Source organism: Scyliorhinus canicula, chromosome 13 (genome assembly GCF_902713615.1).
Source record: "Scyliorhinus canicula chromosome 13, sScyCan1.1, whole genome shotgun sequence".
NCBI lineage: Eukaryota > Metazoa > Chordata > Chondrichthyes > Carcharhiniformes > Scyliorhinidae > Scyliorhinus > Scyliorhinus canicula.
The window spans coordinates 78,951,997-78,966,774 of record NC_052158.1 but is presented as its reverse complement, the minus strand read 5'-3'; positions in this window follow the sequence as shown (position 1 = coordinate 78,966,774).

Below are 14,778 nucleotides of genomic sequence, written 5' to 3'. Positions count from 1 at the left end.
TATAACTAGTGCCTTTAGCCGTTTCTTGGTTCCACATGGAGCGAATCTAATTGACTTATGACTGGCATCTGTGATGGTGGGGACTTAAGGGCAAATCTGATATGAATCATCCATTTGGCACCTCTGACCTTGCCTTTTTGCATTAGAATGCTGGGCCTCCCATTATTGGTGTGGATGTTTTTGAGCCTCTTCCTCCACCACCATTCACAATTGGATGTGGTAGGACTGCAGAGCTGTTATTTTCACTTTACCCTTTCCATTAATATATATTTTCTGTAGTGATGAGCATTATCTGTAGAAATATGTTAATGTGTAGAAATATCAACGGGTTATAAGAATGTTCTTGTCTTACTGGTTATCAATGTTGATGTATTATTTTATAACATTTTCATAATTCCTTCCTATTCTGCTCCCTGGCTTAGTACTTCACACCAAGGAAATAGATTAATAAACTTAAATTAGCTCCATTCAGTGTCTTTTTTCAATACATTTAGAGTACCTAATTATTTTTTTCCAATTAAGGGGCAATTTAGTGTGGACAATCCACCTATCCTGCACATCTTTGGGTTGTGAGGGCAAAACCCACGCAAACACGAGGAGAACGTGCAAACTTCACACGGACAATGATCCGGGGCGGGATCGAACCTGGGACCTTGGCACTGTTTGGAAGCAGTGCTAACCACTGCGCCACCATACTGCCCAAGCTCAATACAGTGTCAACAGTTGGGCACTAAAGCTGCAGGTCTGAAGGGTCCATCTTACCTGGAATGGTGTGATAGGGCTGTACTTTACTGACCCCTAGCCAGTGCATTTGAAGCTGGGAAGGGGATCATAAAATAAAATGGATGGCCTTCCCATTGTCTTCCTGCCAACCCCTGACCTGCCTCCCATATTATGGAGGGCGGGGAAGACGTCAGGCTGCCCGCTAACCCTTTGGCCTATTCAAACCTTTAAATAGCCATTTAAGGGCCTCATTCCATTTCTATCACTATTTATGTACGGCAGGATAAGGTTTTCACTGTGTGGGTTACTGTCAGGAAAAAGGGGAGGGTAGCCCCTCTCTCTCCCCCCTCCCCCCAAACAAACACACAAGATTAAACCCCACTCTTCCAACACCTTCCCAACCTGGCCTCAACCTGGTTGCTGGGGTCTTCCAACCAGGGCCATCTAAAATACCAGAGTTTGCTCCTGAATCCTGGCTTTGTGACTCTTATTCCTTAGGAAATGCCTGTAGTCCCATGCTGAATCCGAGCACTGCTCAGTTTACAGGGCTGTTGGCCAAATTAGATTGACCAACAGCTCTCTAGGGCAGGATTTCCTCCCAGATGGAAACAAAAGTCTCACCCTGACTCAATTAAGGCTGCTCCCAATGTATTATTGCTATGGGACAGCTGACTTTTGAACCAGCACACTGAGAAGTGTCTCTCGTCGATGGGGGCGTGGGAGCTGGGAAGCAGGGAATCCATCGCCACATAACATCCACCCCATTGTCTCACAGGTCTATCAGTCCTTGTTGAATTTTGATAATTGATTTCAATGTTCCAGTTCCTCTCAACACTGCCTCAGGAAACTCTCTGACCATAATTTTGAAAGGAATGCACCCGTGTGACTTGTGGTTCGATTGGGCAGACCCATCAATTGTATACATAGCAGTGAGAAATACTTGAATGGCTGAGTAGTGGCTTGGAGAGAACAGCAAGGAATAGGAAATGATGCCAACAAGAAGCATCATGTAGGGGGGGCGAGTGGGAGTGCAGTCCACCAGTGAGCCAAACAAGTGAGTCAGACACACAAACAGTTTTTAAAAAGTGTTGACAGGTATTCAGGAGGGAAAGGGGTTTTGTTTTGACCATTTTATTAGTTCAAAATGCTGAACTGATTGAATGGGGATACTGAAAACTGGAAAAAGAATTGACCTTCAGGTGTGTCAGGTTTCTGAAAAGACTGTCTCATAGTTTATGCACAGTCTCTCTACTAGCACATACTATTGATGTGAATTAACAGAAGCATTCACATCCAATGTAAACAACAAATGGCATTACTTCAAACTGGTTTGAAGGCTCCTCCTGCGTTACTCAGCAATTAGATCTTTGTTGCTTCTATCCTATTAAACTATTTGTTTCTTTCTAGCTAGGAGCATGTCGGGTTAAAATCAGATTCTGTTTGAAGAAGTGACCCAATCCAGCTGACACACGGCAATATGGGAACAGGTGATTTGTTGATAGGCAGTGTAACTGTTTTTAAGAATATAATACAAACTTCTATCCAGAAATGCCCTCTCATCTAATGATTACCAATATTGTTATCCAGCATTATAAATATGAATTGAGATGGGGCAACTAGTTGACAATTTGAATGTTGCAGCAACTAGGAGCTGGTTGATGATCTGCCCCTTTATGTGATACATGTATATATTTCTGGTCACCTGTCAGATTTGAGCAGCTTCTTGAGTCAAGTTTCCAGGGAACTGAGTGCCATTTATCATCTTCGCCCTGTTAATATTTTTCAACCTGACGTAATCTTGAGAAATACATGCTTCAATTAATTATCTAAATGAAGCTTCGAAAGAGGTGGGCATGGGGTACAAAATTCTGTAAATGGCAAGCGACGAATAAGCTGAGGACTTTGTTTCAAGGTCCAGGAGTGGGGAATGCATCACTGTTGCTTTCTATATTCCAAGGTGGAATATCTGTATTTTGTATATTAACATAAATTTGCTTATGTACCTGTTAATTTGTTCCAGGGGTATGAAGGCACACTCCAAGCCAATCCATATGGCGGGACGGTCTTTGGTGCTGTGTGGGAGAAAAATACGAGGTAAAAGTGCAAAAGCTTAATTCATGATATTTTTATCTTGTAATGTCAGCTGAGGTGTTCCTCATGCCATACACGACAACATTCCTGAACAGAAATAGCTTGGCTTGTTACTTTCCAAATACATTTTATTTCTGATTCTCCAGCTTGGACAACTTTCCGCCACTTATTGAAACCGAACAATGTCACCCGACTGCGGATCATAATGTTATTACCTATAGGTACTGCTGTATTAGAATTGTAGAATTCCTACAGTGCATTGGGCCCATCGTGTCTGCGCCGACGATCTGAAAGAGCACCCTACTTAGGCCCCCTCACTTGCCCTATCCCCATAACCCCATCTAAGGTGCACATCTTTGGACACTAAAGGGCAAATTAGCATGGCCAATCCACCTAACCTGCACATCTTTGGACTATGGGAGGAAACCCACTCAGACATGGGAAGAATGTGCAATCGCCACACACACAAGTCACCCAAGGCTGGAATTGAACCCGAGTCCCTGACGCTGTGAGGCAGCAGTGCTAATCACTGTGACACCTACTCAATCATTCTCTCGCTCAATCAGCCCTTTCCTAATTTTCAACACTAATTGGCTACTTATTTTGCACTAATATGAGAGATACCAGTTATTTCCATTGAGTGAACTGGAGACATTTTTACAACTTTCATAGCTAGTTTTTATAATCGCTGACTGAAAAATCAGAAAATAATCATGGAGAGCTGGTGTGTTTTTTTTGTTGCTGATGTCTAATCAGTGTGACCAGACTGTCGCACACATTTAATGCTTCATCAGGTCCTTTACAGCTTAACAGGGTTCTAATGGCTGAACATAAGCCAACACACTACTCAAATCAAATGGTTTCTAAATAATTTCTACTGATTGCTTATAGAGTGTGATTATGTCTCAAATTTATTGGCTTTCTAACCGAGGAATCTGTGTCATTAAAAAAAATTAATTCAAGGACTGTGGACCAGCATTTATTGCACTTTGCCTAATTCCCTTGAGAAGGTGGTGGTGAGCTACCACCTTGAATTTCTGCAGTCCACGTGGTGTGGGTACACCCACAGTGCTGTTCAGGCAGGACTTCCAGGATTGTGACCCAGTGACAATGAAGGAAAGGCAATATAGTTCCAAGTCAGGATGATGAATTTTTTGGCAGAGAACTTCACATGGTGGTGTTCCCCATGTCCTTCAAATGGTAGCGGTCAAAAGTTTGTTTAGTGCTATCTAAGGAGCTTTGGTGAGTTCCAGCAGTGCATTTTGTGGATGGTACACACTTCTTCTATGGTGTGTCGGTTGAGGAAGGAGTGAATGTTTGTGGATGAGGTGCCAGTCAAGCGGGTTGCTTTGTCCTGGTGTTGTCAAGCTTCTGAGTGTTGTTGGAGCTGTGCTCATCTGGGACAAGTGGATAATATTCCACCGCAGTCCTGACCTCATAGAATTCACAATGCAGAAGGAGACTATTTGGCCCATCGAGTCTGCACCGACCCTTGGAAAGAGCACTCTACCTAAGCCCAGACCTCCACCCTATCCCCGTAACCCAGTGCTCTGTAGATTCTGGGCAGGTTTTGGGGAGTCAGGAGGTGATTTGCTTGCTGCAGGATTCCTAGCCTCTGACCTCTTATAGCCACAGTATTTGTACGGTTAGTCCAGTTCAGTTTCTGGTCAATGGTAACCCCAGGATTTTATAGTGTGGGATTCAATGATGGTAATGCCATTGAATGTGAAGGGGTGATGATTAGATTCTCTCTTGTTGGAGATGGTCATTGCCTGGTACTTGTGAGGTGCGAATAATATGGGAACCGTAGAAAACAGGAGAAGGCCATTTGACTGAGTCTGCTTCGCCGTACATTGTGATCATGGCTGATCATCAAGTTCAATACCCTGATGGTGCCCCCCCCCCCCGATCCGTTGATCCCTTTCGCCTCGAGCTATATATAATTCCTTTTTGAAATTACGCAATGTTTTGACCTCAACTACTTTCTGTGGTAGTGAATTTCACAGATTCACCACTCTCTGGGTGAAGAAATTTTTCCCTACCTCAGTCCCAAAAGGTTTACTCCTTATCCTCAAACTATGACCCCTAGCTCTAGATTCCTCCACCATTGGGAACATTCTTTCTCAATCTACCCTGTCAAATCCTGTTAGAATTTTGTAAGTTTCTGTGAGATCCTCTCTCACTCTTCTAAACTCCAATGAATATAATCCTAACCGATTTAGACTCTCCTCATATGACAGTCGCACCATCCCAGGAATCAGCCTGGCAAACCTTTGCTGCACCCTCCATTGCAAGAACACCCTTCCTCAGATAAGGACACCAGAACTGCACACAATACTCTGGGTGTGGTCTCACCAATGCCCTATAGAATTGCAGTAAAACATCTCTATTCCAATACTCAAATCCTCCCACTATGAAGGTCAACATACCATTTGCCTACTTTAGTGCCTGCTGTACCTGTGTGCTTAGTTTCACCAACTGATGCACAAGGACACCAAGGTCTCGCTGAGTATTCACCTCTCTTGAAAACCTCACATTTATCCACGTCATACTGCATCTGCCATGCATGTGCACACTCACTCAGCCTGTCCACACCCCGCTTGAAGCATCTCTGCAATCAACTTTGTATCATCTGCAAATTTGGAGATAATACATTTATTTCCCTTGCCCAAATCATTAATATATAATGTGAACAGTTGGAATCCTCGCACAGATCCCTATGGTACCCCACTAATGACTGCCTGCCAATCAGAAAAAGACCCATTTATTCCAACTTTGTGCTTCATATCTGCTAACCAGCTTTTTATCCATTTCAAGACACTACCCGTAATCCCATAACTTTACATATTAATCTGCTATATGAAACCATGTCGAAAGCCTTCTGAAATAAACCACATTTATTAAACCACCAATTCTCCTGGATCAACTCTACTAGTTATATCTTCAAAGAATTCTAGTGGATTAGTCAAGCATGATTTTCCTTTCGTTAATCTATGCTGCTTTTGTCTGATGACACAACTGCTTTCCAAATACTGTGCTATGAAATCCTTGATAATGGACTCCAGCAGCTTCCCTACTACCGACGTTAGGCTCAGTAGTCTGTAGTTCCCTGTTTTCTCTCTGCCTCCGCAATAGCGGAGTTACATTCACTACCCTCCAATCTGTAGGAACCATTCCAGAGTCCAAACAATTTTGGAAAATGACCACAAATTGGATCTACCTTTTCTAGGACCACTTCCTTAAATGCTCTGGGATGAAGATTATCAGCGCTGGAGATTTGTCCGCCTTCAATCTCATTAATTTCCCCAAAACCATTTCTTTGCTAATACAGTGATGTAGTGGTATTGTCACTGGACTCCTAATCCAGAGACCCAGAGTAAAGCCTTGGGGGACCCTGGTTCAAATCTCATCACAGCAGATGACAAAATTTGAATTCAATAAAAATCTGGAATTAAAAGCCTAATGATGACCATGAAACCATTGTCAATTGTCGTAAAAACCTATCGGCTTCATTAATGTCCTTTAGGGAAGGAAATCTGCTGTCCTTACTTGGTCTGGCCTACATGTGACTCCAAACCCAAAGCAATGTGGTTGACTCTTAACTGCCCCTTCAAGGGCAATTAGTGATAGGCAATAAATGCTGAGCCAGCCGGCAACACCCCACATTCCATCAACAAATAAATATACAAGAAAAAACTTGCCACTTATCAGTCCATGCTGGATATTGTCCAGTTTTTGCTGCATTTGGACATGGACTACTTCAGTGTCTGAGGAGTCACAAATGAGGCTGAACATTGTGCAGTCGTCAGCGAACATCCCCACTTCTGACCTTATGATGAAAGGAAGGTCACTGATAAAGCTGAAGATGATTGTGCCCAGGATACTTGTGAATGTATTACGGCAACCATTCACCACTGTATTACATTACATTACATTGTACTATGTTGATGCCCTTGTGGGCTCCATCTATGGACCATTGTATTACGTTACATTGCATTGTATCATGTTGGTGCCCTTGTGGACTCCGCTCCCTCGGGGGAGGTATATAGATCTGCTGCCCTGCAGGTGGCTCTCAGTGCAAAGCAGTCGCAGGCAGGCACAGTTCTAGCTGATTAAAACCACTGTTCACTTCAACTCTCCGTCTTGTGTGAATTGATGGCCGCATCAATTTAATCAGCTACAACATCGCGATGGAAGCAGCCCTCAAACCTGATCGACTGGAACTCGACCCACAGGCCACTGAAGCCAAAGGGATTTTTTTGCACTGGCTCTGCTGTTTTGAGGCCTACATCGCCACATCCTCCTCGCCCTCCGTCACCGACGAACAGAAGCTGAGCCTCCTCCATGCCCGGGTGAGCCACAGAATCCCCGTGCAGATCGAGGAAGCAACCACTTACGCAAATGCGGTCGTAATCTTGAAAAGGCAATACGCGAGGCTAGTGAACGAAGTGTTCACGCGGCATCTCCTCAACACTCACCGCCAACGCCCGGGGAATCGCTGGAGGAATACCTACGCGACCTGAAAGTATTCACGCGAAGCTGCAACTACAAGGCCGTCATGGCCTCACAACACATGGAACTCGCCATCCGGAACGCCTATGTGGCTGTAGTCCGGTCCACCTACGTCAGACAGCGCCTGCTCGAAAAGGGTGCCCTCGACCTAGAAGAGACGGTAAAACTATCAACCTCCATAGAAGTAGATTTTCAGAGCCTCAACGCTTTCCCCTCCGACCATGCGACCCTCTCGTGGACACCCGACCAGACAGTGCCCCAGGCCTGTGCCGCACGGCTGCCCGCCCAACCCGGGGGGCTGCCCTGCTATTTCTGCAGCCAGCACCAGCACCCCAGGCAGCGTTGTCCGGCTCGGAACACGACCTGTAGGGACTGCGGCAAGAAATGACACTTTGCCAATTTTTGCCTGGCCAGATCCAAAACCTCCAAATCACAGGCCCAATTTTCAGACTCACAGGCCCGCAGACCGCACAGCATGGCTGTGTGCCTGCCGGCACCGCCCCCTCCGGAAGCATCATCAGCCTCATGCTGTCTGTGGGGGCAGCCATCTTTGACTCTACGCAAAACATGCGACTCACGGGGGCCGCCATCTCCCACGCGGCCTGACACGTGCGACCGACGGGGACAGCCATCTTGGGACTACCCCACCACCTCCGCCCACGCCGGCTACCCGCAACTCGGCGCGGTCACCTTTGACCAGTCACGCCCCAAGCACCTCAGGAACTCGATAATGACCAATGGGCAGGAAACGCCCTGCCTGACTCCGGAAGCACGGAGATCTTCATACATCCAGACACGGTAAGGCACTGTTCTCTCCAAATTTCCCCCACCTTCCAAACAATCTCCCTCGCTTCCGGATCGCATTCAGTGCAGATCCGGGGGTACTGTGTCGCGAACTTCGTGATACAGGGCGCCGAGTACGCCAGTTTTAAACAATATGTTCTCCCTGACCTCTGCGCTCCTCTCTTGTTGGGACTGGACTTTCATGCAATCTCAGGAGCCTGACCCTGAAGTTTGGCAGACCGCAACCCCTTCTCACCGTATGTAGCCTCACGACCCTAAAGGTCGACCCTCCCCCGCTCTTCGCGAACCTCACCGTCGACTGTACACCAGGAGCAGGCGGTATAGTATCCAGGACAGGACTTTTATCAAGTCCGAGGTCCAGCAGGGCTTGAGGGAAGGGATTATCGAGGCCAGTAATAGCCCCTGGAGAGCGCAGGTGGTGGTCGTCAGGACTGGGGAGAAGAACCGAATGGTTGTAGACTACAGCCAAACCATAAACCTGTACACGCATCTCGATGCGTACCCCCTTCCCCGAATTGCAGACATGGTAAACCAGATCGCACACTACCGGGTGTTCTCCACAGTAGATCTGAAGTCCGCATACCACCAGCTCCCAATCTGCCCGGAGGATCACCACTACACGGCCTTTGAGGCAGACGGCCGCCTTTTCCACTTCCTCCGGGTCCCTTCGGCGTCACCAACGGGTCTTCCAAAGAACGATGGACCGAATGGTGGACCAGTACGGGCTGCGGGCCACATTTCCGTACTTGGACAACGTCACCATCTGCGCCCATGATCAGCAGGACCACGACGCCGACCTTCAGAAGTTTCTCCAAACCGCCCAAGCCCTCAACCTCACTTATAACAAGGAGAAATGCGTTTTCCGCACAACCCGACTGGCCATCCTCGGCTATGTCGTGGAAAACCGAGTGCTAGGGCCCGACCCCGACTGCATGCGTCCCCTCCTGCACTCCCCCTTCCCCACTGCCCCAAGGCCCTGAGAAGATGCCTCGGGTTCTTTTCATATTATGCCCAGTGGGTCCCCAACTATGTGGACAAAGCCTGCCCACTTATCATAGCCACCATCTTCCCCCTGACGACTGATGCTCGTCAGGCCTTTAGCTGCATCAAGGCAGACATTAACAAGGCCGCGATGCGTGTGGTGGACGAGTCCACCCCCTTCCAGGTGGAGAGCAACGCGTCAGAGGTTGCCCTCGCCGCTACCCTTCATCAGGCAGGCAGGCCCGTAACTTTTTTCTCCCGTACCCTCAACGCCTCTGAGGTTCGACACTCCTCAGTCGAAAAACAAACTCAAGCCATTGTGGAAGCTGGGCGGCATTGGAAGCACTACCTCGCTGGTAGGAGGTTCACCCTCGTCACCGACAACGGTCAGTAGCCTTCATGTTCGACAATACACAACGGGGCAAGATCAAGTATGATAAAATCTTGAGGTGGAGAATCGAACTCTCCACCTATAATTACGATATCATGTATCGTCCTGGGAAGCTCAATGAGCTCCCAGATGCCCTGTCCCGCGGCACATGCACCAGCGCGCAAGATGACCAACTCCGGGCCATCCACAACGACCTCTGTCACCCAGGGCTTCTCCACTACATCAAAGCCCGCAACCTGCCTTACTCCACCGAGGTCATGGCCATGACCAGGGACTGCCAGATCTGCGCGGAATGTAAGACGCACTTTTATCGACCAGATAAGGCCCACCTGGTGAAGGAATCCCGGCCCTTCGAGCGCCCCTCCCCTCTACCAATGCAACGCATATTTTCTCAATGTCGTTGACGAGTACTCCCACTTCCCCTTTGCAATCCCTTGCCCCGACATTACCGCTGCCACTGTCATTAAGGCCCTGCGTAGTATCTTCACCTTGTTCGGTTTCCCCACTTACGTGCACAGTGACCGGGACTCCTCGTTTATGAGCGACGGACTGCGTCAGTACCTGCTCGGTAAGGGCATCGCCTCGAGCAGGACTACCAGTTACAACCCCCGGGGAAACGGACAGGTGGAGAGGGAGAACGCGACGGTATGGAAGGCCGTCCTCCTGGCCCTACGGTCTAGGAGTCTCCCAGTTTCCCGCTGGCAGGAGATCCTCCCCGACGCGCTCCACTCCATTAGGTCTCCTTTGCACGGCCACGAACGAGACCCCTCATGACCGCCTATTTGTTTTCCCTAGGAAATCCACCTCCGGGGTCTCGCTTCCGTCCTGGCTGACGACACCGGGGCCTGTACTCCTCTGAAAACAAGTGAGGAGCCATAAGTGCAACCCCCTGATCGAGAGGGTCCAGCTCCTTCACGCCAATCCCCAGTCTGCCTACGTGGCGCACCATGACGGCCGACAAGATACAGTCTCCCTCACGGACCTGGCACCCGCAGGTTCCCCTACGACCATCACCTACCTATGATGCTGGAGATCTCTGGAGCAGGCCAAGTTGGATCATCCACTTCTGGCTGTAGCAGACATTTCAGCCTGGTCTTTTGCATTGATGTGCTGGGCTCCCCCATCATTGAGAATGGGGATATTTGTAGAGACTCCTCGAGTGTGTTGTTTAATTGTCAAGCCCCATTCATGACTGGGTGTGGCAGAACTTAGATCTGATCTAATCCAATATCTACACCAATTGATCTTAGTTTTTGATTTCAACCTACACCTAAACACCTTTTAGCCCTCTCACATCTGCCCCAAAGACTTTTCTGCCTTTCTAACTTCATTAGTTTTTTTTTAACATATAAACTCTCCTACTTAAAATTGCAGCCACGTGCATGACCTTGAACATTTTGTGGCCCACCCTTGTGAGCTCTTGATTATTGACGCTACCTCTGACAACTTCCTCATCTCCTGACCAGATCTTCTTACCTTCCCTACAGCTACTTCTATGCTGTAAGATTGCCTGTGCTGACATTGTCATGAGTCACTATTGACAGAGAGTGTGGTTAATTTAACTAGTCTTTGGGAATTAGGATGGCATGTTGAATATTATCCCATTCTTTTATGGGATGTGGGTGTTGCAGGCTAGGCCTGCAATTGTTGCCCATTCCCAATTGCTTTTGAGATGGTGGTGGTGAGGTCAGTACCTGGAACCTCCTGTAATCAGTCTGGTGCAGATACACCCTGACAGGGAACAGTGAAACAATGGTGATATAGTTCCAAGTCAGGATCAATGTTCCCTCAAATTTTACTTTGTACTAGGCAGATTACTTATTCCTCTGAGCACCACTATCTTGTCTATGAGCAGCTTACGTTCTAAATGTCACTGAGTTCCACAAAGTTGAATGGGCAGTTTACTTCAATGCAGTACATGTTAACTTGCCTCACCTGCCCTATTCTCCCACTTTCCCTCTCTTCACCCACCCCATTCTTCTTCTTCCCCCCTCTTAGCTGTCCCATCCTCCCTCCTCACCCCCATTTTCCCATGTCCCCATCACCTGCCCCGTTTTCCCATGTCCCCATCACCTGTCCCATTCCATCTATGCTCTCATCTCTGCTCCGTGGTTGCGTTCTCCCTCTCCTCACACATCTCATTCTACGGCATGGTGGCACAATGGTTAATACTGCTGCCTCACAGCGCCAGGGAGCCGGGTTTAATTCCGACCTTGGGTGACCGTCTGTTTGGAGTTTGTACATTCTCCCCGTGTCTGCGTGGGTTTCCTTGGAATCTGAACTTAGATCAGAATGGATCTTAAATCCATTCACCTTGCTGAAGTAAAATAATTCTTTCAGTCAGATGATCTCTCATACATTATAACCTAGAGAGCTTGAATTGACCTGCAGTTTCCAGACTTGTATATATGGTTCAGCCACTATTAAAGGTGGCTGAATGCTCCCTAGAATAGTGTCTTAAACTTAAGGCAATTACAAGGGGATAAAGATGAAGTTGGATAAAGTGAACTAGGAAAATAGGTTAAAAGGTAGGGCAGTAGAGGAACAGTGGCAGACATTTAAGAAGATATTTCATAACTCAGCAAAGATGTATTCAAATAAGAAATAAAGATTCTATGAGAAGGATGTACCTACCATCTGTGGTGAACTAAGGATAGTATCAAATTGAAACAAAAATCAGACAATACTGCAAAAATCTGGGGTAGGTCAGAAGTTTGGACAGGTTTTAGAAACCAGCGAAGAATGACTAGAAAATAATGAGGGAGAAAGTGTATGAGAGAATGCCAGCTAGAAAAAAAAATTGACACGAAGAGTTTCTAGTTATATTAAGAAGAAAGTAGCTAAAGTGAGCATTGGTCCCTTTGAGGAATTAATAACGGGAAACCAGTCATGAAGTTCCAAGTTCTCAACCTTTCCCTTCGCCTGAGGGGTGACGATCCTCAGCTTAAATCAACTCTTCCCCCTCAAAAGTTTCCCTTTTAAGAAGCCTATGGTCATCTGGGACTGGGGCGACTTTACTTTCCCTAATGGGAAACCAGGAAATTTCAGAAGTGTTGAACAGATATTTTGTCTGTCTTCACTCTGAGCAGGGGTTCCCAAACTATGGATTTGGGACAAGCAATTCGGGTTGAAGGCTGAGGCAGCTAAGGACTGAAGACTCAGATTTGATAGTCCTGGGATCAACTTCAAGTCCCTCTAAATGTGCATGGCTTTCTGCCTGTGGGCTTGGCTTAATCCAATGAGCTCTGAGTCCCAACCACTGACATCAACAGAGCCTATAAGATGATAGGTATCTGGGTTGTTGAATATATTTGAGTTGGATTTTTTTATCAGAGAATGTCAAGGCTTATGGGGGCAGACTGACTTTGAGGCCACAACAACGTCAACCAGGATCTTATTGAATGGCAGAGCAGGCTCAATGGGCCGAATGGCCTTCTGCTCCTAATTCTTGTGTTCTTGTAATCTAGGGCTGGTAGTCAAATGTTCTGTTGGTGCACTTCCACAACACTCATTTGATTCAAGTCTGCCCTCTGTTCTCCGAACAAGTTGACCGTCTACTGGAGTATTTGCCTTAGTCTCTCCCCGCTGCCTACAACCCTTGACCTGTGAATGTGGAGCACTCTCACCTTACAAACTTAAGGGGTTCTGAGATACTCTCCAGCCCCTCACTTTGCAGCCTTCATCTCAGGATACAAGGTCACGGTCACCTCTCCCCCCACACACACACAATTTGACCTTGTGGCTTGTCCAATCAAAGCTGCACCATCCTCTTATCAAATTCCCTGTCTCCCGTATTCCAATCACAGCTACACTTTTTTCAACTCCAGCTTTTGTACTTTTGCAGTTCAGGTTTAATACTCAGCTCTGCCTCTCCTGTCTTCTTGCCTTTGATGTTGTGCACACCTGTTTATTACAATGCGCAGGGCATTCCAGATAGCTGTATGTGAAGGGGAACATTGGTATGATGATGTGTGGTATGAAGGTGTACTTGCAGGTGGTGCTGTTCCCATGCATCTGCTGCCTTGTCCTTTGAGGTGGTAAAGTGAATATTCGGAACCTGCTGTAGGAGGCCCGGCAAGTCACTGCAGCGCATCGTGTATATGGTACACATTGTTGCCATTGTGTGTAGGGGTGGAGAGAGTGAGTGTTTTTAGTGGTGGATGGGGTGCCGATCAAATGGGCTGCCCTGTCCTGGATGGTGTCCAGGATCTAAAGTCATCCAAGAAAATGGAGTGTATTTCATCACATTCTTGACTTGTGCTTTGTCGATGCTGGACAAGAGGTTAGTAAACAAAATTAGAACACATAGGATTGGGGGAATATACTTGCCTGGATTGAGAACTGGTTAACAGACAGAACACCGAGATTAGGAATAACTAGGTCATTTTCAGGTTGGCAGGCTGTGACTAATGGTGTGCCATAAGGATCAGTACTTGGACCCCAGCCATTCATAATATATCAATGAATTGTATGAGAGGATTATGTAATATTTCCAGGTTTGTAGATGACACAAAGCTAGGTGGAAGTGTGAGTTGTGAAGAGGATACATGCGCCGAGTACCCGGCTTCGATCCCGGCCCCGGGTCACTGTCCGTGTGGAGTTTGCACATTCTCCCCGTGTCTGCATGGGTTTCACCCCCACAACCCAAGGATGTGCAGGTTAGATGGATTGGTCACGCTAAATCGTCTCTTAATTGAGGAAAAAAGAATTGGGCACTTTATTAAAAAAAAAAAAAATTTTAAATGTCAAAAGTGAAGAGAATGCATAGATGCTTCAAGATGATTTGGAGAGGCTAAGTAAGTGGACAAAAATTTGGAATACAATGTGGTGAAGTGTCAGGTTATCCACTTTGGTAGGAAAAACAAAGTATTTCTTAAATGGTGAGAGGCAGGAGGTTCTAAACTTCAAAGGGATTGAGTGTCCTTGTTTATGAGTCACTGAAAGCTATAATACAGATACAGCAAGCAATTAGAATGCCTTTGTTACAAGAAGAGTACAGGAGTAAAGATGTCTTACTGCAATTATATTGAGCCTTGGTGAGACCACACCTGGAATATTGTTTGGAGTTTTGGGCCCATAATTCCCTGGTTCCCTATTTAGGGGGTACCCCAATTATACTCAGGGGAATCCCTGTGGGAGGTTCCCACGTGCTCACATCCCCTGGACAATTGCGCTGGTCTGGGAACCATCCTACAGACGTGATTTAAATCGATAACTGAATGCTTCTGACAATTTTACTCTGATAGTTATTCTGAAAGAGTTAGAGGAAAAAGATC